This window comes from Xenopus tropicalis, chromosome 6, assembly GCF_000004195.4.
Source record: "Xenopus tropicalis strain Nigerian chromosome 6, UCB_Xtro_10.0, whole genome shotgun sequence".
Taxonomy (NCBI): domain Eukaryota; kingdom Metazoa; phylum Chordata; class Amphibia; order Anura; family Pipidae; genus Xenopus; species Xenopus tropicalis.
The window spans coordinates 83,934,280-83,959,658 of record NC_030682.2 but is presented as its reverse complement, the minus strand read 5'-3'; the positions used below and the strand labels follow the sequence as shown (position 1 = coordinate 83,959,658).

General features: G+C 36.4%; 1 protein-coding gene across 2 annotated transcripts in view; it reads right to left on the bottom strand.

The window, feature by feature from the left end:
• cdh6 (cadherin 6) overlaps positions 1-25,379 on the bottom strand; it is a 130,142-nt gene that overhangs the window by 87,282 nt on the left and 17,481 nt on the right. Inside the window, exon 2 of one of the 2 annotated variants that reach the window (XM_002935581.4) lies at positions 16,887-16,940. The exons of the other annotated variant lie outside the window; for it this stretch is intronic. The gene's annotated coding sequence lies outside the window, so the exon portion shown is untranslated. The remainder of the gene's footprint in view (positions 1-16,886; positions 16,941-25,379) is intronic. 2 annotated transcript variants of the gene reach the window in all.

Sequence of the window (25,379 nt, the reverse complement as noted above, 5' to 3'; positions counted from 1 at the left end):
CTACTGTATTGTACAGTATTGTACAGTTAATTTGCACATTAAATTAGAATTATTTAAACACATCTTCAATTTTAGTACATTTGGAAATACAGCTGTAAAGTAATAAAAATGTGTACTGCATGACTTTTGTAATTGAAGAAAGAAAGAAGAAAAGAAAGAGAGACACTCTTGCTACATATATATATATATATATATATATATATATATATATATATATATATATATATATACTTTATTTCTTGCAAAATGGGAGTTTATTAACTCGGTAAGCTGATATTCATACACCTTCTACATAATCCATCAATAGAATATTGCTTTATCCTCTGCCTTTCTGAAACCTTCTTGCAATTTCCATATGAATGCTCATCATTATTCTACTCAGGGCTAGATTTACACCCATTCACCCCTAGCTGTACCAAGGCCTACTCTGGAAAGGGTTGATTAAGGTAGAAAGATAGATTAAAGGAAAAAAACATACCTTATTCATAAGAAGTGTTCATCTTTCCTGTATTTTATTAAAGAGACTGCAGTGTATTGCATGTGGGCATAGATTATCGTTTGCAGAGCATTCTTCTTGTGCATTATTACATTTATATTCACTGTAGGAGGGAAAACTACCATCTTGGTTTACCTTGACTTTGTTAACATCAGGTTCATTTTACAACAATAGCAACTATTTGTGATGTTGAAGGATGTTGGTAGCATTACTGTTGTAATACAATTCAGAGAAGGCCCCAAAATTAGTCATGTTTTCAAACCCTTGTTTATATTTAGGCCTTCGATAATGTCAGGATGCATTTCATTGCTAAACATATGTGAGAATAAGATATTGAATATGTAATGGCTTTCTTAAAGAGGCATGAACATATGTCCCTGTGATTGTTTGTTTACCTTCCTCTACTTTTTTTTAATCACTCCTTTAGGGTGTCCATTATGGTGTCCTTTATGGTGTCAATAGGAATTTAGCAGCTGTTGTGTTTGGCCTGAGCAAACACTAAAGTTGAAGCAGTTGTGGATTATAATATAATTTGGTGGTCCACCCCCCCTCCAGGGCAACATGCCAGGGGCCGCAAAGGCTTTTAAGTTTAGAGAAATTGGTGAGGCTGCCTTATCTCACATATAATTGTAGCAGTGACATATTGGTAGCAGTGATCAATTACACTCAAAGAGAAGAGAGTCATATTCTCAATGGCCAAGTCTCATGTTCAGTCAGATTCTCTTCCCTAGACACAAAGAAAGCAATAAAACCCTAAGCAGTAATGTCCTGGCCAGAAACAAACCTAGGACCCCGTTTTTTTTTCGGGAGTAATTTAGTTCTGCATAACTAAAAAAAAACATAAATGATGCCAGAATCTGTATGTCCAATGTATGTAACCCACTTATTGTACAGCGCTGCGGAATATGTTGGCGCTTTATAAATAAATGTTAATGTAATGTAATGTAATATGATAACTCTTAAATAGATTTAGCAATTATTAAAAAAGAACTAAAACAAAATAAAAACTGAATTTCCGAATTGAAATATCTAGTAAACGTAAAAAAGCAGGCACGCAAATAATGCTCAATTCTAAATATAACTGAAATTGGGGAATAAAATGTAAGCCACTGAAAGGAATGACAAGTGAAGATAATGTGCTAATTGTATGCTTCTCTGTTAGTCAACTATTACAATTATGCACAGATTTGTTTACCCCAAGATATTTTGTGCCCTCCTAAAATTGTGTGCAGTGGTTTGTACAAATTGATCAATTCACATTCCTTTTTACACTCCAACACTATATACCCTTTTTTTTACCTAATCATTTGCTAATTTTAAGGTGTGCTTATAAGACAAATATATCTGTAGATGACTTTAGATAGCTGCACTACAGCTACTCTAATAAAAATGTTGCTGCCTTTTGGAAAATGATAAAACATTTAAACAGAAAAGTGTTTTAGCGCACAGCCTGCTTTAAACCAAAACAGAATCATTCTATTCAATATACAAGCCCAGGTGCAACCTTATTTTTAGCATTGTGGTCTGGAAACAAGGCTGAAGCACAACTCTGATAAATTTTCCCCATTTGTGCTCTATGCTGGCTGCTCATAGATTTTGGATGGTAAAATGTATTGTCATTTTGTACTTTTAGCCTGCTGGATGCAATGATGCGTAATGCAATTTAAATCTTTATCTAAAGCACTCACACTTTACTCAGGAGACTGAAGTGTTTTCTAAATCAAATAATACTTCACTTGGTTCTCCCAGTGGTGGTAAGCATAATATAAAACTTGTTATATTAAATTTATGATTAAATAAAAAAAAACTGTTATAAGTGTGTTATATGTGTGTTTTAAAAAATGTAAAGTGTATACACAAACACACACATATATACATAGGGACCCATTCATTAAACCACAATTTTTTTTTTCAGAAAAAAAATCATATTTTTTCTAATTTTTAGAAATATTCGTAATGACCACATTTTTGTGGTTTTCGTTAACTTCCATGAAAAAGTTGTATTTTTTGCAAAGACTATGACCATTTCGGAATTCATTCAAGCTTTGGTATCGTGACTTTCTTGTGGCCAGGTTGGAGCTGTGAGTGCCATTAAGTCCTATGGAAGGCTTATTATACCATCGTTCGGATACGAACATTTCATTACTTTCAGATCGCAACCACAATATTTTTGTACGAACAATGAAAAAATGTTCACACAATTTTCGCAATTTTTTTTTAAAAATTATCGTGGTTACTTTTTCCAATCGTGCTTCTAATTGGTGAAAATTCGTGGTTAAATGAGTGGGACCCATAGAAAGGCAAATCATAAGCATGATTATCTTTTTTGTTTGTGTTTCAATAAAGATATAAATTTGTTTATATACATATATTTTTATGTCAGAATAAATACTGTCCTTCTAGGGCAGTGTTTTTGCTGAGCTAAGTTACTTGAGTTGTGAACAACTCTTCACTTTAGAGCAAAGTAGCTGTGCAGGTGTCTGTCTGAACATTTGCTTGTGAATAGATGTACAGCAGTAATATCCCAGCAGCTTTTCTGCTGACCCTCCCTTAGCCTTGTCCCTTTCCTACGTGACTTCCTTAGTCACTGATTGAAAGTACACACGTGTTCCTTAAGCTGGCCATACATGCACCGATAATATCGTACGAAACCTCGTTTCGTGCAATATTCGGTGCGTGTATGGCAAGTCGGCGAGTCGACCGATATCACAGGAGGCTGCTGATATTGGTCGACTCCCGAGGTTAAAAGATTTTGATCGGGCGCCATAGAAGGCGCCTGATCAAAATCTGCCTTCAGGGCTGAATTGGCAGAAGGTGGTAGAAATCCTATTGTTTCCACCTGCTTATCTGCCATTTCAGCCCTGAACAGTTAGTGGCTGCCAGTTAGTGGCGGATTTAACGATCTTTCGTGCATCGCCACGTGTGTGGCCACCTTTAGTTGTTGATAGTAGACTGAAGGTCTATTCCTATAAAGCTGCCCCACTGGAAGCATTAAACATTGTTGACAGATAAAAGCAGCTATTTTGACCTTAGCAGCCTCAAAAACTTAGTAAGCCAAGATACAGACATAATACAGGAGAATTCATATTATTGCTTTCTAATTTTTGGAGCTACAACTACAGCATTTTCTAATGGAAATAGTTGGTAAATAGCTTTGTTTGTGAACCTACATTTGCAGCCTACAACTTACCTACAACTTGCAGCCTTTGATTCAGCCAAGAGCCCCACCCTATGCTGGCCACAGGGCAGCATACATTGCTGAGTAAATATACTGTGCACTTAAGTGTACTGGTTTTTCCGAGATTTTGTAAATTGGTTCTCCCTTTGCTTGTCCTGCATTAGGGGCTCTACAGAAATGAGCAGCATTACATTTACAAATTAAAAAGAAATGTAGTGTACTAACAATGAACATTAATAATAAAATTAATTCTATAGATTATGCTGTTTCTAATGTTTTATAAACTGTTTTGAAATAACTATATAATGTTATAATTGAAACAGTGCTTGAAACAGACCATACTGTATAGTGCAATGCCTTCTAGGCTGAAAACATAATCTAAAATGGATGTATAAGACAAGATATTTTTTTAAAAATGATAAAGCATATTAAACATCACCTCAGAGTACCAATAATTAAACAAAAGACTATGGCACAGCGTCTTTACACTTATACGACTCTTAAATCCATCAACTTTTAATACCTTATGTAAGTTACAATAGGGGGTAGCACACATTTTCAATACAAATCCGAAGAGCTTTGTTCATTTCTGTGTTAGCAGCTTTGTGACAATTCAATATTTTTGCCTATTGACATCGTAATTACAGTGTCTTACAAAGTTAAGAATTAAAATAGTATTTAGTAATTGCTTGTTAGAATAAAGTAGTAAAAATGAAATATATTACTTTTAATAACCCTTTTAATTAATGTTAACACGTATAATTATCATTGTGATTTTAGAGGAAATTATATAATCACATAAAAGAAAATATTAGAAGGAAGAAAGGCCTTTTATTTCAGAAAATGTTTCAGTTTAAATCATACTCATGGAGATTTTAGCGAGATTAACATTTTAATGATGGGGGTTGGTAAAACACTGTATAATGTTTCAGTCACAATTACAAAATGCAGTAATTAATTTTAATTTTGCATGTATTGGGGATGTTTTTTTATTGCACATTGGCTTATGGATTAGGGGGGTTGGATTATGTTGCTGTACACAAAGGCACTTTAAAAATGTGTTACCTAAAATTTATTTTTTCTGCTTCATGTCCAGCAACAGGATAGAGCCAGAAGATATCAGAAAATTGCCTTCCTTTCCAATACCCATTCATGTTGGAACTAGCCATTATTTTGATATATTCACTTTCCATCCTTTGAACTGGCAGGTGAACCAGTAATGCTGCCTTAAGTCACTTTTCATTTTGTGAATCAGCCAAATTTATATGATTTATAAATGGGAGCAAGCAATTCACTTCGTTCTAGATTGGTTCCACAGGTTACACAAGAGACTGCAACAGATAGTCTAAGTTAGAGTTTCTTGTGATTCAGCTAGACCAGAGCTGTTTTAGCTTTTCATTGATCAGGCATAGAATCGTGTTGAAGCCACTATGATTAAATTGCTGCTGTGAATAAATTGCTGATATAAATGTGCTTTTGTGAATAAGCCCTCCTTCACACTGTTAGTTTTGCAGGATGATTTCAGCATTTAAAATGTCTTACTGAAATCACAGTTAAAAGAAAGTAATACCGTCAGTGCAACTGACAAAACGCTTGCAATTCATCCCACATATGATGCCAACAGAGTACCATGATATTACTTCACCAGCAATGACATTTAAATTGACAGCAAAGATGGATTTATCTACTTGTACAGGTATCTGAACCCCTATCCGGAAACCCATTATCCAGAAAGCTTTGAATTACAGGAAGGCCATCTTCCACAGACTCCATTATAAGCAAATAATTCTAATTTTTAAAAATGATTTCCTTTTTCTCTGTAATAATAAAACAGTACCTTGTACTTGATCCCAACTAAAATATAATTAATCCTTATTGGTGGCAAAACAATCCAATGTTTATATGATTTTTAGTAGCGTTAAGATATGGAGATCCAAATTACGGAAAGATCCCTTATCCAGAAAACCCGAGGTCCCGAGCATTCTGGATAACAGGTACCATACCTGTACTTAAAATATAGATGTGGTAGGATGAGGGGTAAGGGCAGTGGTTATATATGCAAGAATGTATATGAATTTATGAGGAATAAAAGGAACAACATTGTTCTTTCTGTTTCAAGAATGCCACAGTCTTTAAAAAATATTTTGCATTTACTACATAAATGATTAACTTTAATCCTAGCATGACAGAGCATGACAGTTTTCAAAGCAATGCCAGTCATAAAACACAGCATGTATACACCATTCATTAAACTGAAAGGATTGCTCAGATAAAATGTGCAATCTTTACTTTAAATAAACGATAATGTGTTGGTCTTTCAATGTCAAACAACAATACAGTACTAGTTTATGTGCCTAATTACGGAAGATACAATAAAAGGTGCAATATAGAAGAAATCCAAGAATCACTGTAAATACATCTAGACCACAGGAAGATTAAGGTTCTCTTCATCAGAATAGGGATAATGAAGGGGAAGCCTTGACCAGATTAGGAAGGAAGGGGAGACAGTGTCTGGGTTGGGTGTATGGGGAAGAAAAGAAGGGGGAAGTAGCAGGTCAGAAAGAGCTTATAAAAAGTGGAGACAGGGAGCTGCACCTGTTTTATATTTGGCAGCACAGGGTGAATCATTCCACTCTCCTGCCTTTATTGGGGCTTGTATTTTCCAGTCCAATAGAATAAAATTCAGCACCACCCTGGGTAGTGGTCCCAGAAGGTAGCAGTGCAGAGTGAGGCTTACCTGCTTTTGCTTGCCCATAGGGGGCAGCTTGCTTGTTTACTCCTGTGGAGTTTTGATCAGAAAGCATTTTTGGGGTACCGGTTACCATTCTTTAAAAGCTGTGGCATTTCAAATCTATCCAGAATTTTGTGTGAATTTGTTTTGGGGTGTGCAAGCTCAGAAGGGTGGTTAGATGGGTTACGTTCTGGGGGATGACCAAAATGTATAAAAAGAAGTAGCAGCACATAATGACTTGAACAGGGCATCTTCCATTTAAATATTCATAATGTTTGAGAGAAATGACCAGCCTAATCATGATGATTGTTGAACTAATATCATTTTGTCGTATAGGTTTTTTATATGACATGTTAGTGTATGTGCATGTATGTATGCTTGTGTGCATATGTGTACATGTGTGAATTTTCAATGTAACACGAGCTTCCAGATACATTTCATATAAAGGACTGTGAATGATTAGATCTGTATTTCTTATTCCAGCTACCCTTTGTTCTTCTTTTTGTAAATGACATAAGGACTGACATTTTTCATTTTATAGAGTCACAGCAATGTTAGTTTTGTCACAATCACACTGTAAAGAAAAGAATCTGCTGCTGCTGCTGCTGCTCTTTATAGCTGTGCATAAAGCTTCCAACTAGGAAAAAGTGGAGTTGGAGTAATCAAGACATTGGCTTTCTTTTCAAAAGATGAAGTAATGATGCTACACCAAAATTGGTCCATATACCCTGCCAGAATTTGTAGCTGAAATTGTTATCTTGGATATATTATAAGAAAAGCTGAGATAAGATGCAAAACTTTTTAGCAAAACAAGATAAGAAACTACCTCCATATCTATAAAGGACATTTTTTTGTACAAATTAAAAAAATAATACACTACATGCAAACTGTGGGTGACATAGGCATCTGGGGGCCTAATTTGATAATCATAAGGAAACTTGCAATGTGCCAAAACCAAACACAAAATGCCCTTTTTTGCAATTTGTCCCATGTGGTGTGCTAGAATGGCACCTCACTGCATGCAAAAGGTGCAGTAGATGGGTGTCTCCTGGAACTTCCCCTTAATCTGTATGCAAGGCAGTGGGAAGCATTGTATCTTCCATCTGTGTATGGTACAAAATATAAAGCGCAGTATGGACATACCACAGGTAGAAAGTATAAAGCACAGTATGACATACCACAGGTACCAAAACACCCTGCATGGATGGATAATTCCTTAGGGCTTGTACATAGGAATGTACCTTTCTGCATTTCCCTGTTGTGCGGTCCTCTGAGTTCCACTGCAGGGGAGTGCAGGAAGGAATGCATTATTTCATTATTTGCTTGTAAGAGCCAAACACAGATGGAGAGCAGAATGTTGCATTCCATCTCCGTTCGGTGCTTACATGTGCCTGTATCAGTACAGACACATACCGAAGGATGGAATTTGTGGGAAATGCATGGCAGGCAAATGCATATAGGAACTGTCCTGTGTACAAGCCCTTATTATTACAGAGAAAATGCATGAGCTGGGAAAAGGGAACTGAAGAGCTGTCAAAGCTTGCGCTGATGATTACCTTATTAGCCAATAAAGGTATCACCTTTACACTACTTTTGTTATGTTTCATACCAAAATGGTGACTTGTCTGTTTAAATAGCGCATAGTGGTAAATTGATTACACTATTAGAGAGATTTCTGAATAAAGCTGGCCATACACGTGGCGATCCGACGGTGTTTCGTACGACCATCGGTCGCACGAAACATCGTCAGATCCGCCACACACCATTCAGGGCTGAATCGGCAGGTAAGGAGGTAGAAACAATAGGATTTCTACCTCCTTCTGCCGATTCAGCTCTGAAGGGAGAATTTTGGTCAGGTTTCGTACGATAATATCGGTGCGTGTATGGCCACCTTTACAAATTTCTTAAGGTAAATGCCTTCATATTCTGTTAAAATAAGAGGTACTGCACTGGATTTCAATCATGTATCTTTATTCTAGAAGCTTCCAACCAAGTCAAGAGTCTTCCAACAGTGCTTAGAAGAAAAGGTTAAGAAAAGCAGAGAACATATCTACTGGTACTTGTACTGTACATTTCTGCAAGCTGGTACTTTTCTATCATTCTCCATTGGTGTTCTTGAACATTTCAAGCTAATGATAGGAAGTCCAACCAGCAGCAATCCAGCTAGTTTTAAATCGTGCTTCACGATATAACTTACTAAATATATCTTAACCATCAGAATGAACATATTCCCTGTTTCCAAAGACTTGTTTTTCTAGATTTAAATAACAGGTTTCAGTTAAGGTAAAAGAATGGTTTAAATAAGCTCTCCCAAGAGATTTTATCCCTGTAGAATTTATAATTTATTACTAAAGCACCCCTTTACTTTAACTTTTTAAAGAAAAATTACACTGATAAAACACAAGGGGTTATGTAATAAAAGCCACTAGTTTTGCCCAGGTGCAATAACCCATAGCAACCATTTAGCAGGTGGAATTGACTAGTCTTCTGTTTAAAAGCAAACATCCTTTTGGTTGCTATATATGGCTGCTACAGGCAAACTTAGGGGCTTATTTATGGGTACGATTACAAAAAATTCTTATTTTTTCTAATTTATAGAACTTTGCGTATTTTCTACAATATTTTCGTTAACTTATGCAATTTTTTTGTGCTTTGCGTCAATTTGTGCAACAAAATCGTATTTGTCGCAACAACTACGAAAATTTGGTTATTCATTCCAAAGCTTCAAGCTTCGGTATTGTGACTTTTCTTTGGCCAGGTTGGAGCTGCAGAGTGCCATTGAGTCCTATGGGAGGCTTCCAAAATCATGCACTGAAGGTTCAAAGTCAGAAAGGTTTTTGCGCCATTTATGATCGTTCGGATACAAAAATGTTGTGACTTTCGGATCATACCACAATATTTTCCGCACATTAGAAATTATCCGATTTTTAATCCGAATTTTTGCCAATCGTACTTCTAAACATTCGATTCGGGCTTTGATAACTCCTTAGTGTCTTTTATTAAGGGAAGGAATTATCTTGAATGATTTCTTGGTTGAAGCCTGCTCACATAGAGTTCCATTGTCAAAAAGCATGCTTAACTTTTCTGTGCAATTCTCTTTTCAACATTCATTCAGTGTTAGAGGGGAACTTTAGGTAGGGAAAACTTGGAACTGTTCTATTTTTGAGTGGTCCTTCCTTGATATTTCCAGTATCTACCTGAGGCAAACGGTTTCTTTTGTATGTGAAGAGGATGCAGGCTTTATTAGTCATATAAACCACCACAGGCAATCGTTCATGTTCCTTCTATATTTCAATTCTTGTAATTCTTAGGCTTCCACAAAAATACATGTAAACAGGGAAAAAAATGGCTAAAAAAATAAATTGAGGGCTGCTTCCATGATGTTCTTTAGATACAACAAAAAGAGGATGGTGCTGGGGGCTATGGAGTAACAGGTACCCAAGATGGACATTTGTGGTTTATGATATTAATGGATACACAATGGTTAAAGTGGCTTAAAAATACTGGTTGGCTGGTATGTTAATAAGTAGCCTGACGACTAAAGGCCAGACTAGGAAGCAGTAGTAAAAAGTCTAAATGGTAAGAGCATACATTAGTGTCTTATCCCACTAAGCCACTACTTCCTGCCATTGCTGTGATAAAATTGTATGTAACAAAAATAAGAAAGAGAACTTACAAATAAAACTAATTACTAGAGAACATTTTCCCAGATGCCAAAACATTTGTTGGCAGTATTCTTACTTCTGTGGAAATTGCTGTACAATTTGCGATTTAACATTTCATTTATCCCTAAAAGCGACTGCTCCTGGAGTGCTGCACCTGCCACACCAATGGCCGTTCTGTTCCTGCGACAAATGTCCATTGAAATAAGTATGATACTCAGTAGCCAATATAGCCAGGGAATTTCCTATAAAAAGCTTTTTTTTCTCACTGCAGTGAAACATTTTCATGCCATCAAACAAAAATTGTTCTTGCTACAGTAATCTAAAAAGTAAGGTAAACATACATCAGCAGAGTAGTTTAAAGCTTAATAATCCCAAAGAAAAAAATCTGCTGCTTTTTCATCAAAGGATTTAGATCCATAATATTCATTTATTTATATGAGAAAGCTCCTTTATTTAACTCATTATGAGGTTTTCTTGTCCAGGCTTTCTAATGTTGACAGTTCTGCTCATTAATTGATTTCAGGAAGAGTCTAGCAACCTGTCGTAAATCCCTCAAACACTGAAAGGATTTGCTAGAAACAGATGTGATTAAAAGACACGTGACCCAGCTGGCATAATTTAGCAAAACTGCCATCTGAAGATCAGCAAATTTAAGAATCTCTTAGAGCTGATAAAATTAGGGTTTTTCCTTTCTTTCTTTTTTTAAAAGTCTGGATACTGTTTTCTTGTAAGAAATATTATTTTTTTAATATTTGATTTTATTCTAAACAGAATAATTCCCCTTTCTCTGAAACAAAACTGCTTTACTATGGCAACAATAAACAATACAGCAATGTATAGGCAAAAATACACAGCTGCTTTAATATGGCAACAATGCACTACAATATACTGTACAAAGCAATTCCAATTAACTAATTAATATCCCCTCTACATGGTTGGGTTTGGCCAAGTGTGTGTGCGTTTATGTGTGCATTCCCTCACTAGGTTGACTTCCATTGGTATGAGCTATTAGGGCTCATTTATGAACAAAAAATGCAAAATGCATTTTCAGCCATGTTTCTTACCCACAATACAGAATCTTTCCCTTCAATCCCACTGTCATTGCATCTGCTGGGGGAGCTGTGCTCTGAAGCAATTTCAATAGACGCATTCAAACATGGGCGAGTTCCTTGCAAACGATTAGTTACTGCCACTTTTGAGGTGGCTGTAGCATCAGGGTTTCCTAGTGTTATAGTTGCACTGCTCATAATTTATCTGAATGGACTGTAGTGCTGCACAGGTGCTAAGCACAAGCAGTGACTTTGAACACAACTGCAGCCATCCTTGCATGAAATAATGAATAGCAATTTCAGACATTTGTATAGAAACACACACCTAGAACATCCACATTTTACCAAATGTTACAGATTTAGCATAAAAAAAAATCTTGAAAATTTAAAGAAACAGTTTAGCAGCTAAAACCATAATAGCTTCTGTAGAAGTCAGTGGAAGCTATATTTGCACATTTTATTTTATTTTTTGATTTTTTTGCGAACAAACCCATTTGTAAAAATGACTAGAAAAATGTGACTTCCATTGCGATTAAGGTTTTTACTAAACGCGATCTTGTTACTTGTTTTTTTAACAAGTAAAATTACTCTTGTTTCCCTAGCATGAGTAGTAAACCTACTAATTGTGCCTGTAAAAAAATATTTTATATTTAGATACATCTTAATATATATATTCTGCAGTGCTTTATAGAAACTATACATCATTCACCCCAGTCTCTACCCCAGTGGAGCTTAGAATATAAAAGACCCCATGTACCCACATTATGGTCAGTTTTATCAGGAGTCAAATAATTTCCTGTATATTTTTGTATGTAAGAAGAAACTTGGGTACCCAGAGAAAAAAAGTTCTTTTCAGATAGTGCCCTGGCTGGAATCAAACTGAGGGCCACCTGCATTGCAAAGCAGCAGTGCTTAACACTGCACCCTTGTACTGCACTCTTTTGATAAATAAAGCGGGAGATAATCACTCTCCTTGCATTGATTGTTGGCTCTGTAGGTAGAAAAACCTTTTTACAAAACTTGAAATGTTTCTTTTTATGCAAAAGAAAAGCAGTAGCTGCCAAATCACTTTCCAGCTGTAGAAATATAATTAAAAAACTGGCTTTTTCCACTAAGTTTAATATCTTTGAGTCTTAATATTAATGTTGTACAGATAAATTAACCTCAGTTTCTTCTAAAAAGTTAGTAGTTAATATAAAATGGACAGCTAAGTTTTTGCTAAGTTATTGGACATGTACAACCTTTATCTTCATTTCTATCTCTATTTGTTTTCTAAAATTTACCGTATATACTCGAGTATAAGCCGATCCGAATATAAGCCGAGGTACCTAATTTTACCTGGATAAACTTATTGACTTGAGTATTAGCCTAGGGTGGGAAATTATTTTACTATGGGGCTAGGTTAAATACATAAACAGCATGGAGTTGGAGAGAGAAAAGTTTGCCTCATAGTTTTCATTGTTTAACCTTTTATTATTTTTTTTTTAACTGTCAGTTTGGGAAGGCTAAGGAAGCTGCCATACTGAGTATCAAATACTTGCCATGCTATGTGATATTTAAGTGAACAATGCCCCCTTTTTACATACAGCAAGAGAAGCAACAGTGTGCAGATCTATAAACCAGTTTTCTATGCATAACAGGTTCTGTATGGGATAACTAAAACTTTAAAAAAAGAAATGTCAAACTCAAAACATGTACCCAAACTGAATGTTTAATAAACTCAGTTTACATAAAGTCTTTACAATTTTTTTCCTATCTTTTACTTATTTGTATTGTTGTTCTAATGCAAAATGGTGGGGCATTCCAATTGCTGAATTATGCTGTAATAAACAAGATAGATAGCTGCAGCAAAATTAAGGTTTGGTTAAGAAATGTCCATTGTTGTTACTGATCCTGGTATCATTTTAATTTAAAAAAAGAAGCAGGGTGCTCTTCCCAAAGATGATTACAACAGATATATTGACCTTGTTTGTTGATCAGGAGCTGGAGAAGAACTAGTAACTGCCTTCTTTTCTTTCTTGCTAGACACGTTGGTAGGCTTGGGACTCTGTGTGCTCTCCCTTCGTATGAAAATATGTGAGCAACAATCCAATGCTGCTCCCATTGTATGCAGACGCGCGTGCGTGCACGCATGTCCACGGGCGGGGGGGGGGGGGGCGCGTGCTGAAAAATTCGGCTTATACTCGAGTATATACGGTAGTTAGGAAAGGGAATTTGTATGTTAGATGTCAACCAAATCTCTTAAATATTTCAAAATTTAAAAAGGCAACATAAGCTACACTTAAACATGTTTTGTATTACATTCACCATTTAAAAATAACAGTGATGTGTTTCATCAATGCCATATTCATATTCGTACATTATAACTGTGGGTACATTCTATATATTTTAATTCAAATGTATTCATTACAAATATTCAAGCTTGTTCAATTTCCCTAGAGCAGACACTGACAAAACCCCAAGCACTGACAATAAGCAGAGTCAATTACTCTTATACCATGTGTTGTTCAGCTACAGATGTGAAGTGTGCTGCTGCCACAGGCACAAATAGAAGGATATAAAGATATGTTTTTAAAGTGAATGTTCACAGACACTACACGGCATTTGAAGTTTTTGGAACGAGGGTGTGGGGCTTGATTTTCTTGTCACTATGATAAAACTAGGGTCAGCATGGAAACAAAATGATTTCAGAAAACTAACAGCACACAAACAAGCACTTACAGGCCTAGATTTCCTGCAGGACTAGCAAATAATCATGCTGATATTAGCTTTATTCTCCTTTGTGATGTTTCCTTTTTGAAATACAGCCACAAACTTTGTTTAGGAAATAAGCTATGGTTCTTGATAAACTCTTAGGGGCACATTTACTAATCCATGAATCCGAATGGGAAAAATTCGGATTGGAAACGAACATTTTGCGACTTTTTCGTATTTTTTCCGATTTTTCCGTCGCCGTTACGACTTTTCCGTAAATTGTCGCAACTTTTTCGTAGCCGTTACGACTTGCGCGAATTGTCTTTTTCGTATTGAGTGCTCGTAAACGGCGGGCAAAACTTTCAGACTTTGCATGATTTTGGAAGCCTCCCATAGGACTCAATGGCACTCTGCAGCTCCAACCTGGCCCAAGAAAAGTCACGATACTGAAGCTTGAATGAACTTTCGTACTCAGCGCGAAGGCTACGAAAAAGTTGCGACAATTCGCGCAAGTCGTAACGCTACGAAAAAGTCGTGACAATTTACGAAAAAGTCATTACGGCTACGAAAAAGTCGCGTCAATTTACGAAAAAATCGCAAAATACAGATCATTACGGAAAAAACGCATTCGGACGCTTTTCGGACGTTCGTGGATAGAGATGTAGCGAACTGTTCGCCGGCGAACTAATTCGCGCGAACATCGGGTGTTCGCAAGTCCGCAAATTCGCGAACTTTTCGTGATGTTCGCAATTTGGGTTCGCCGGCACCGAAAAAATCGCAAAACTTACGATAACGGTACGAATGCTCCGAAAAAATCGCAAAACTTACGATAACGGTACGAATGCTCCGAAAAAATCGCAAAACTTACGATAACGGTACGAAAAAGTCGCAAAACTTACGATAACGTTACGAATGATCCGAAAAAGTCGCAAAACTTACGATAACGGTACGAATGATCCGAAAAAGTCGCAAAACTTACGATAACGTTACGAAAGCTCCGAAAAAGTCGCAAAACATACGATAACGTTACGAAAGCTCCGAAAAAGTCGCAAAACATACGATAACGTTACGAAAGCTCCGAAAAAGTCGCAAAACTTACGATAACTTTACGAAAGCGCCGGAAAATACGAAAAAGTCGCAAAATTACCGATCATTTCGAAAAACGGCGTGTGTCAATTTTTCAGAGGTTTTTGCCCTTGATCCCCCTCCTGCATGCCACTGTCCAGGTCGTGGCACCCTTTAAACAACTTTAAAATCAGTTTTCTGGGCAGAATTTTTTTTTTTTTTTTTTAAAGTTCGCCTTCCCATTGAAGTCTATGGGGTTCGCAAAGTTCGCGAATATTCGCAATTTTCGGCGGAAGTTCGCGAACAGGTTCGCGAACTTTTTTTTTGAGGTTCGCTACATCCCTATTCGTGGATTAGTAAATGTGCCCCTTAGTGTATCACCTGTGTTTAATTCATATTTTCCAAACCCGCTGTACAAAGGGTACTTATTTAGTACTTCTACACAGAAACACAATTAAAAACATTTAAGAAATGAATGCTCAGAAAACAAAAATAAAAAAACGACACTCAGGATGTCTCACATGAGGTAAATCAAGCAAGGGTTATAAAACTTTTTTGGATTTTGATATAACTGGCCCCAACCCCCCAGTGTTGTGTATGACACCTACCTACATCTGTCATAAAGTCTATCCAGACTCAGTAATTCATGGTAAGATATAAGATGTTTGTTTTTAAACAGGTGGTCAGTAATTGGTACCTGCTGATTGGTTGCTATGGGTTACTGCACCTAAAAAACTTTTATTACATATGGGGGTTACAGTATTAATACATTTTATCATGTACCAAGCTACTGTACTAGGGACAGCCCCCTATTCATAGTATGATTGTTTTACAGGCAACAGAAGTGAAGTAAAGATGCAACTAAAAGAAGCTCATTGTGACAAAGGCCAGTCAAAACCTCAATCTGTGTTTCATACATAAAAAGAAAAATAAACACAAAGACATAATAATATTAAAAAGTCTTAAACCTGCCTCGATTAGAAAAGCTCATACTCTTCTAATGAAGGAGGGTTCAGCATATAAACCTACGGGATGTATGTAACCAAATCATGTGTTAAGCATGTTAATCTTATGAATGTTACTGACTATAAATATTTTGAACTGCCAAAAAGGTTTAGTTGATTCAGTAAAAATTTTTGTTATGATTCTTTTAGATTGCAAGTTCTATGGGGCATTAAGGTTGCCACTTTTTTGTTTCATGATACTGGCCTTCGGATCAGAGGTGGGTTGGGAGATAATAGGGTCGGGAAATGGGTGGAAAGGTTGGGGCAATGGGTGGACTGGGTAGGGCAATTGGTAGAGTAGAGGTGGCCCTGTCCTTATAAGGGATAATCAGGCAGTGGAGCGGTTCAGGAAAGGGAGGGATTTATGGTGTATTACAAATATGTTGGTTCGGCTGAATACCGAACTGAATCTGAATCCTAATTTTCATATGTAAATGATGATATGGAAGATGCAAACAGCAGCAACACTATCAGAGCGTGGCAAAAAATGTTCTACTTCTGTGTTTATGTGACAAAAAGTCGGAATTTGGACGAATCCCAAACCGAGTCCTGGATCCGGTGCATCCCTAAATAATAATAAAAAAGAATTCTTAGGCACCCGACCAACACAAGACCCTGTGGTCATTGCTTGAGGGAAAGACGCATCCCTAAGGACCTCCCTGTTTATAGATAATTTAGCCATTTTTAAACCATCTGTCTTCTGGTAATCACCCTTATGACTGATGTTGTGAGGAAATGCTCCTTCTTTTTTTTAATAATGGGCAATTTAGCTTTATATGTGGCTGGCCTGTCCATGAGACAGTGGTAGCTTAGGTAAGGATAAATCAGCATCATCAGCTTATAATAGAAAATCATGGGGAATTAATACAAATGGAAAATAAGTACATTTCAAGTTCCTCTTTCCTAGAAAGAGAAAATAAATGTATAATACCCTTTGTATAGTGGTTTAATTTTTAAACTTCAGAATTTATATACAGCACTATATGAATAATAGGAAATCTTACTCAACATCTCCTGCAGTCCTGGTGGCATTGAAAAGTGGCTGCTAAACGTAAATCCTGTAGAAGCAAAGAAAGAAACATATTTTTATAGCCACAGGGTTCAAGGCAGATTGCTTTGTCAGCTTTGCATGTAGAATATAACAGACCTGTCAGCTTAAGCTATGTCACATTCCAATGCAAACATAAAAGGGTATGTATTGTTGTAATACGCTATAACATAATTATCATGATTTTGTTTTTTCACTGATTTTTTTTTTTTTAATTCAAAACATATTGCTCTATATGTCTACCTAAATACCTGTTAAAAATCCTTGCCTCTAAATTCTAGCATTGTGATCAAAGCTTACAAGCATATTGTGCTGAAACAATACTCTTTTGAAAACAATATTCTGTATATATTAAATATATTATATACGTTCTACAGCAAGTGAACACAAATCTCTAAGAGATCCTTGGTTAAAACATAATAACTTGTTAATGGCAAGAACATTTTGCAATAAGGGGCAATGTCCATTGCAGTCTGAGGGTATATCATGCTATGAATAAGTAAAGCAAGCTAATATAGCAGTTTGACAGATAGATTTAGTTTTTTTGTACAGAATGAAGCTGGCAATCTTTGTAGTGATGTGAGGTGGTATTTATGGATGTATATATATATTTGCTTCAAAGGGAAAGTTGTGCTCATCACTAAATTTTAAACCATTAGGTAGGCTGTGACCACAAAATTCATTTACAGACAAAAGAGTTCCTCTGAACTCCACACACCCATTATTAATATATATATAGGACTTTAATACATTCTGTGCATTAGCTTCTAGGAAATGCCAGATTGTTTATCCATGTATTGCAGTATATTCAAGATGGCAATTATGTCAAAGTCCTCCCTGGTCTGGCCAATCCTAATCTCAATTTCATTTGATTCATTAAGAATTCTACTGCTTCATTATAAATTTTACACAGGGGCTGAGTTTTACCTGCAACTTGTTAGCTTTCAAGGTTATAACTCCCAAATGGTTGCCCTTTTTATTTGAACTTTTATTTACTGTGAGAGTGCCGACTCTCTAGGCTGTGCACTGAGTCTAGTGTTGGTGGAGGTAAGGGTGTGCTGGTGGAAGAGGTCCTCTGCACTGACCCATTATCAAAAAAAAAAAAAAAAATATATATATATACAGTGTTATTTGCCCCCTTCCTGATTTCTTATTCTTTTGCATGTTTGTCACACTTAAATGTTTCTGCTCATCAAAAACCATTAACTATTAGTCAACGATAACATAATTGAACACAAAATGCAGTTTTTAAATGAAGGTTTACGTTATTAAGGGAGAAAAAAAACTCCAAATCTACATGGCCCTTTGTGAAAAAGTGATTGCCCCCCTTGTTAAAAAATAACTTAACTGTGGTTTATCCCACCTGAGTTCACTTTCTGTAGTCACCCCCAGGCCTGATTACTGCCACACCTGTTTCAATCAAGAAATCACTTAAATAGGAGCTACCTGACACAGAGAAGTAGACCAAAAGCACCTCAAAAGCTAGACATCATGCCAACATCCAAAGAAATTCAGGAACAAATGAGAACAAAAGTAATTGAGATCTATCAGTCTGGTAAAGGTTATAAAGCCATTTCTAAAGCTTTGGGACTCCAGCGAACCACAGTGAGAGCCATTATCCACAAATGGCAAAAACATGGAACAGTGGTGAACTTTCCCAGGAGTGGCCGGCCAACCAAAATTACCCCAAGAGCGCAGAGACAACTCATCCGAGAGGCCACAAAAGACCCCAGGACAACATCTAAAGAACTGCAGGCCTCACTTGCCTCAATTAAGGTCAGTGTTCACGACTCCACCATAAGAAAGAGACTGGGCAAAAACGGCCTGCATGGCAGATTTCCAAGGCGCAAACCACTTTTAAGCAAAAAGAACATTAAGGCTCGTCTCAATTTTGCTAAAAAACATCTCAATAATTGCCAAGACTTTTGGGAAAATACCTTGTGGACCGACGAGACAAAAGTTGAACTTTTTGGAAGGTGCGTGTCCCGTTACATCTGGCGTAAAAGTAACACAGCATTTCAGAAAAAGAACATCATACCAACAGTAAAATATGGTGGTGGTAGTGTGATGATCTGGGGTTGTTTTGCTGCTTCAGGACCTGGAAGGCTTGCTGTGATAGATGGAACCATGAATTCTACTGTCTACCAAAAAATCCTGAAGGAGAATGTCCGGCCATCTGTTTGTCAACTCAAGCTGAAGCGATCTTGGGTGCTGCAGCAGGACAATGACCCAAAACACACCAGCAAATCCACCTCTGAATGGCTGAAGAAAAACAAAATGAAGACTTTGGAGTGGCCTAGTCAAAGTCCTGACCTGAATCCTATTGAGATGTTGTGGCATGACCTTAAAAAGGCGGTTCATGCTAGAAAACCCTCAAATAAAGCTGAATTACAACAATTCTGCAAAGATGAGTGGGTCAAAATTCCTCCAGAGCGCTGTAAAAGACTTGTTGCAAGTTATCACAAACGCTTGATTGCAGTTATTGCTGCTAAGGGTGGCCCAACCAGTTATTAGGTTCTTTTTCACACAGGGCCATGTAGGTTTGGATTTTTTTTCTCCCTAAATAATAAAAACCCTCATTTAAAAACTGCATTTTGTGTTTACTTGTGTTATCTTTGACTAATAGTTAAATGTGTTTGATGATCAGAAACATTTTGTGTGACAAACATGCAAAAGAATAAGAAATCAGGAAGGGGGCAAATAGTTTTTCACACCACTGTATATATATATATATATATGTTTTATATATATATATATATATATATATATATGTATTGATAGCGGGTGAGTGCAGAGGACTACAAGTCCAAATGTACAAAAGAATTTCTCATGCAGATATGCACAAATGTGCTACACAGATTTGTGGATCTCTGAGACACATTACATTTAGCACACAGTGAGCAAGGGAATAAGCCACTAGCTCTATTTATATGTGCCCCAGGGAATGCACATGCACTTAAGTGCTTTTAACTAACAAGTCATTATTATATTAAATCCTTGCAGCTGCTAGAAATGTATATGTTTGTTACAGCTTTCAAAAGAAACTTACAAATGCGTAAGAACACATTTTTTTAAAGAAATTAAGGTGGTGATAAAGTTCACTTTTTATCTTTCATCATTTATTTAAGATTAATTAATGAGTATGAAGTATTATTATAACCTGTTCTCTGAAAAAATTTAAATAAAGATTTAAATATCAAAATGATAGACTACAGTTTATCCTATCATAAAGAAGGCATAAATTCTTAATCAGTCTCTAGGCACTATTGTTTAATACTAACTTTAATAAAAATGCCGCCTAAAGTGCTAAGACGGTTGGGATTTCGAGTTGGAAAGTTTGGTCGCCCAATCAAGATTTGTGTTGCCTCAGGCAACCAAGCTACCTCTTTGAAATGTGTTCAATTTTTGAATACCTTCTAAATTATAAAGTATATTATTAATGCAAAAGATAAGGTGTGAAGAAAGTTAAATCAGCATTTTCAGAAAAATGGGTGGAAGGAAGAGAAAAGAGTTTAGGGAATATTTAAGCAAAGGACACCTCTTTGATGCCGATGTGCATCAGTGATACTGAATTTATAATCAAAAGCAGCCCAGAAATCAGCAGGGCTTGGAAAGCCTTGAAGAGTCACACAAGTGTCTGTTTGATGTGTTCTGTACCAATTCTTCGTTTCATATATTCTGACCCACAATATCAAAGCCTGTTTGTGCAAATTTTGATCCATACTTCTCTTTGTTGGTTTAATCTCAAAACAGTCTAATTTATTTGGTGCTGAAAACACTAAATTGGTTATTTTGGTGAATGGAAGTGAACTGAAACTAGTCGACAGGTAGTGCTGTCATCTTGGGAACAACGAAAGCATTTTAAAGAATGGTATCCCAACTAAATACAATTTTATGTTGCCTGTTGTTAAAATGTGGGCTATACTTAGCCTGCTTTCATTTCTTCTCCACTTCAGTGCTTTCTGATAAATCACAGATGCACACAGTTGCAAAAAGATTTCAAAGGGCCTTCTGGTGATCTTCAGTCTTTTCTCTTGCCAAGACTTAACATTTGTTTGGGTGGAACTCTTGGTGGTTTCTGCATGAGCAGTGCTTTACAAAACCGAAAGCTGTCATCATACATACTTCCACAGAATAAATGAGGGGAAACAGTGTGATTAGGTTTTTAGTTTGCATTAGCAGGGATTAGCTGAACTTCATCATGTGGATCTTTAAAACTTAATTTGCAATTGCAAAGAAGGCAGCTATCAAGAGCTATGGTCTATGGTATATTTAGTTTTTCTTGCATCACAAATAAGTCTTATTCCAATAGTAGAATGTTGTTTGTTCAGAGATTTGTGGAGTTGTTCACGAGCTAAATATATTCATAGTACAGCGCTTATGATAGATTTAGTAACTATGCATAAGAGTGTTGTTTGAAAAATATGCTGCATTTATTTGCATCAATAACTGAGGCTAACATTGCAATATGTGCTTACAGAATAGCTGCCTTGAAGTTTTCTGCCTAAGAAAGTAAATCTCCCTGTGCAAGTGGGATGAATAAATGATACAACTGTGGGTAAATAAAACTCACAATATCACACCTGTAATCACATATAATATCAATATACCTAGTAGCTATCTATTAGAGGGTGTCAAGTTTGGCATCCGAGAATCTAAATGGTTATGATTAGAAAAGATGCTGAAGGCACATTTGGTTCTTGTGATATGAAACATTTAATGTAAATTAAAAAATTCTATTTATATGTGTTACTTGGACATCAGACTACATACAGTAGATACAGAGCCACATTGCCATTCTTTGGTTAGTGTAATAAAACTATGGTCATAATAGTGGTCATAATAGTAGCTTAGCTTTAATGAGCAATGTTATTACATTTGCATCAAAAACCATTATTTTGATCACAACTGCACATATAAGCAATTTAGGACAGTGCAAAGGATCCCTGGGTTCCTTGAGTTGGTAGCATGGTGTTCAGTGCATTTTACCCTGGGTCTGTGCACTGGCTCAGGGTCTAAAATAAGTGATTACATTCACTGGGGTATGTCACATATTGGCACCCACCCCCAGTTGGCATGTTCATCGGATTCAACTTATAACCATCTTTCTCACCTGCTCTTTCTGTGCTGCTTCTTCCCATCATTCTTCGCCACTTTTTCATAAATATATATTCAATTCTTTCTCTTTCCTTTTTTTTACCCTATCTTTTTTTCCATTACCCTCTCACAACCATATTTCTCATCTTCTCTTTCTGTGCCTGTTCTAATATTTCCTCTTTTGAACATAAACATATCCAATCTCTGTTTTTTCTTTCCCTTGTACCATCACCCCATCCAATTCTTTCTGAACTTTTCTTCTCAACCCTTCTGTCTTTTTTTTTTTTACCTTATTCTTCTTTCTGATCTCTTTCTTTCATGTTCATGCAGGGAGAAGCTATGTCCATACACTGAGGCATGGAGCGAAAAATTCAAACAGCTGTCAACATTCTGCTCAGCATTACCTTTCTCCTGTAAGGGCTGAGCTGAGCACAAATGCTGGCAAACACTTGTTTTCCTACTGGTCTGAATGGATTCAACAATGCAACTGGAGAGGAGCGCAATTACAAACTGTATTTAAGTAGTTTTTATGCGCCTATTTTCAGGAAGACTTGGAACTGCAGATCCATCAACCCCATTATTAATCTGACCCCTTGTATCTGCAGATAAATGAGGTAAAGGGTTCATACCTTATGTTGCTTGTTGGCCTGGATGAAGGAAACAATACTGCTCATTAACTACAAAAGATGAAATTTTGCACGGCATGCAAAATGGACACTGTTGGTACACATATTGATGAATTTCCTTAAAGCTACTTGCAACCAAAATCACTCCTTCCACTTCCGCATTCCTTGCACTGATGCGTCTACCACTAGTGATGAGCGAATATATTCCCAGTCCAGGGTAGGCTATTGTTGTTGCTAAGATGCCACCATCATGAACAAAATGATGAAATCTCTATGTCATGGTCATTTAGAAAGGCTGTATGAGCAGCTCTCCATCCAAAATATTTTTAATAGGAGGCCCCAACCAGTGTGGGGCTATTATAATTATCCAATCCAATTTTTACTTTCCCTATTTGGAATGGGTTGATCAAAAAATTATTTTGCAAAGGGGCAATTTTGGACCATACACAGAGTAAAGTTTGTTCCAATAAAGCAGAAAGTTAGCAGACCATATTGGCCTCTACAAGGCAAACTTAATAGCACAATTATATAACCCCTTTACCAACTCTTATTCAGGTATGGGACCTGTTGTCCAATTGCTTGGGACCTGGGGTTTTCAGATAAGGGGTCTCCATACCATAGGTCTACTGAAAATAATTTAAACATTATTTAAACCAAATAGGATTGTTTTGCTTTCAACAAGTTTTAATTATATCAGTTAGGATAAAATACAAGATACTGTTTTATTATTATTTATTATTTGCTTATAATGAAATCTATAGGAGATTTCTATAATTCAGAACTTTCTGGATAATTGGTTTTCAGATAACGGTTCCCATACCTGTACTACCAATAAAAATATTTACACTATTACTATTATTGTTTTCCACTTGGGGGGGAATATTCACGTATATTGGTCTCATCTGTAAGTGTAATTCTGTTTCACACGAATATCATAGTTTCCATTTTTTTCATTCATTCTAGAACAATTTTTATATATTATACTGACAGCCAAAAAATAACCCTCATTTTATTATCTGGCGTTGACAACTACAAATGAGAAATTCCTGAAGATGAACTCCCTTTTTATCTTTAAGGAATGGGGTATAACTGTGCTTGCTTTATCTTTTTTTTCTAAACCTTGTTTAAAAGATTTTTTGAAGCTAAAGAATTTAGCTTTCTCTGTCATTAAGGAATTTTTGCTTATATGAAGTTTTGCCAATGTTTATATGCAGTTACTCCAGTGTACCGTGGGGCTGTTTGTCAGCCAAGATAGATGTTTTTGTTCTCAGAAGAGATTGCAGTCACTGGAATGTGATATGAAAGAAATTTCTCATGTATATGCACTTAATAATGGATTGTGCAGGCTTTTAAAAAGCTGCCTCCACAAACAGAGACACAATTCAAGCAAGCAGCATTTCAGAGCATAGTTCTAGTAATGCTTACTTTAGTTACTGAGAGAGCTGTGCATTTTTAAAATATTAGGGGCATACAGAATGACCCCTGAGGTGTAATGGCAACACACCTCAAAAGTAGAGTGCTGAATAGATATTCCCCACCAGTGCTTTTTAAATCCCTGATACACTCATTGCATTGAGATTGCTCACAAAACAGTCAGTCTAAAATTCAGTGGTGGTCACATGGGGTTGCAAAAACTATTAACTAAATTGCATGTGTCCATGCATTGTCAGAACTACCCCCCAACCCTTGGAGGGAAATCATCAGCAATGTTCCTGCTTTAAGTTCACGCATCCTTTTAATACAGGGCTTGGTACACTCCTTAGCTTGTGCATATGCACCCTGCTTGGAAACACATGATTTAGTGCTTTAGAACCATGACATTCATCATCATATGACACCAATAAGAGTTTTCACACTTGTAAATGCAATGGGAATGTTATCGCATACTGTACAAGCAATTCACTTTGGCATTAGGAAAGTTTTAGCTTCTTAGCATGTGATTTAAATGATATAGTGAAGCAGTGACACAGTAGTCACAGCAATCATCTCAATTTTTGTGTAACAATTTAAGGATATTATTTTTACAAACAGGTATTATGTGTTATCTTAACAATACCAATTTGTCTGAGCATCTTTCTAAAAAGTAAGATTTCTTTCTTTACAGTCGCCCATAGTGCAAGAAATAATAGCAATGATACGTTTAAAGGTTTATTATATTTTTATCCCTCCTTTACTATAATAAGCCTTCAAGTGTTGAAAGACAGTTAATAGCTCATTGCCTCAAGCTGTAGAAGTTGCTCCCAGCACCATTTCAGAACTATTCAGCACCAGAAGATATCAACAAAAGGATCAGGCACAGAGTAATATAGGAAAACTGCTGTTAATAAATGCTCTGTTGGTAGATTATACATTGTGCAATTTAATAGCAACGTGCAGTAATATGTTCATAACAAAGAGGCCCAGAATTTCAGGGCCAGTTTCTTACCATTCTACACCAAATCTGCTTTTTGGCTTCATTGTCTTCTCAGTGCCAGTTAAAACACTGTCAACATGGGCAATATCTTCTAATGGGAAACATTCAACATGCTGCATATGGGAGACCCTGTTTCTGTCAGGAGGATGGGTCTGGAAAACATACATCAATGTTCCCAAGAAATCCCCATATGATAGTTCCAGCCACAGGCACAGGTGGCTTCCCCATTCAAAAAGGAAAAGTGGAAAAGATTTGTGACCACTATGAATTTCAGCCCGCCTATTTTGGCCAGATGAAAAGCACCATAATCTAC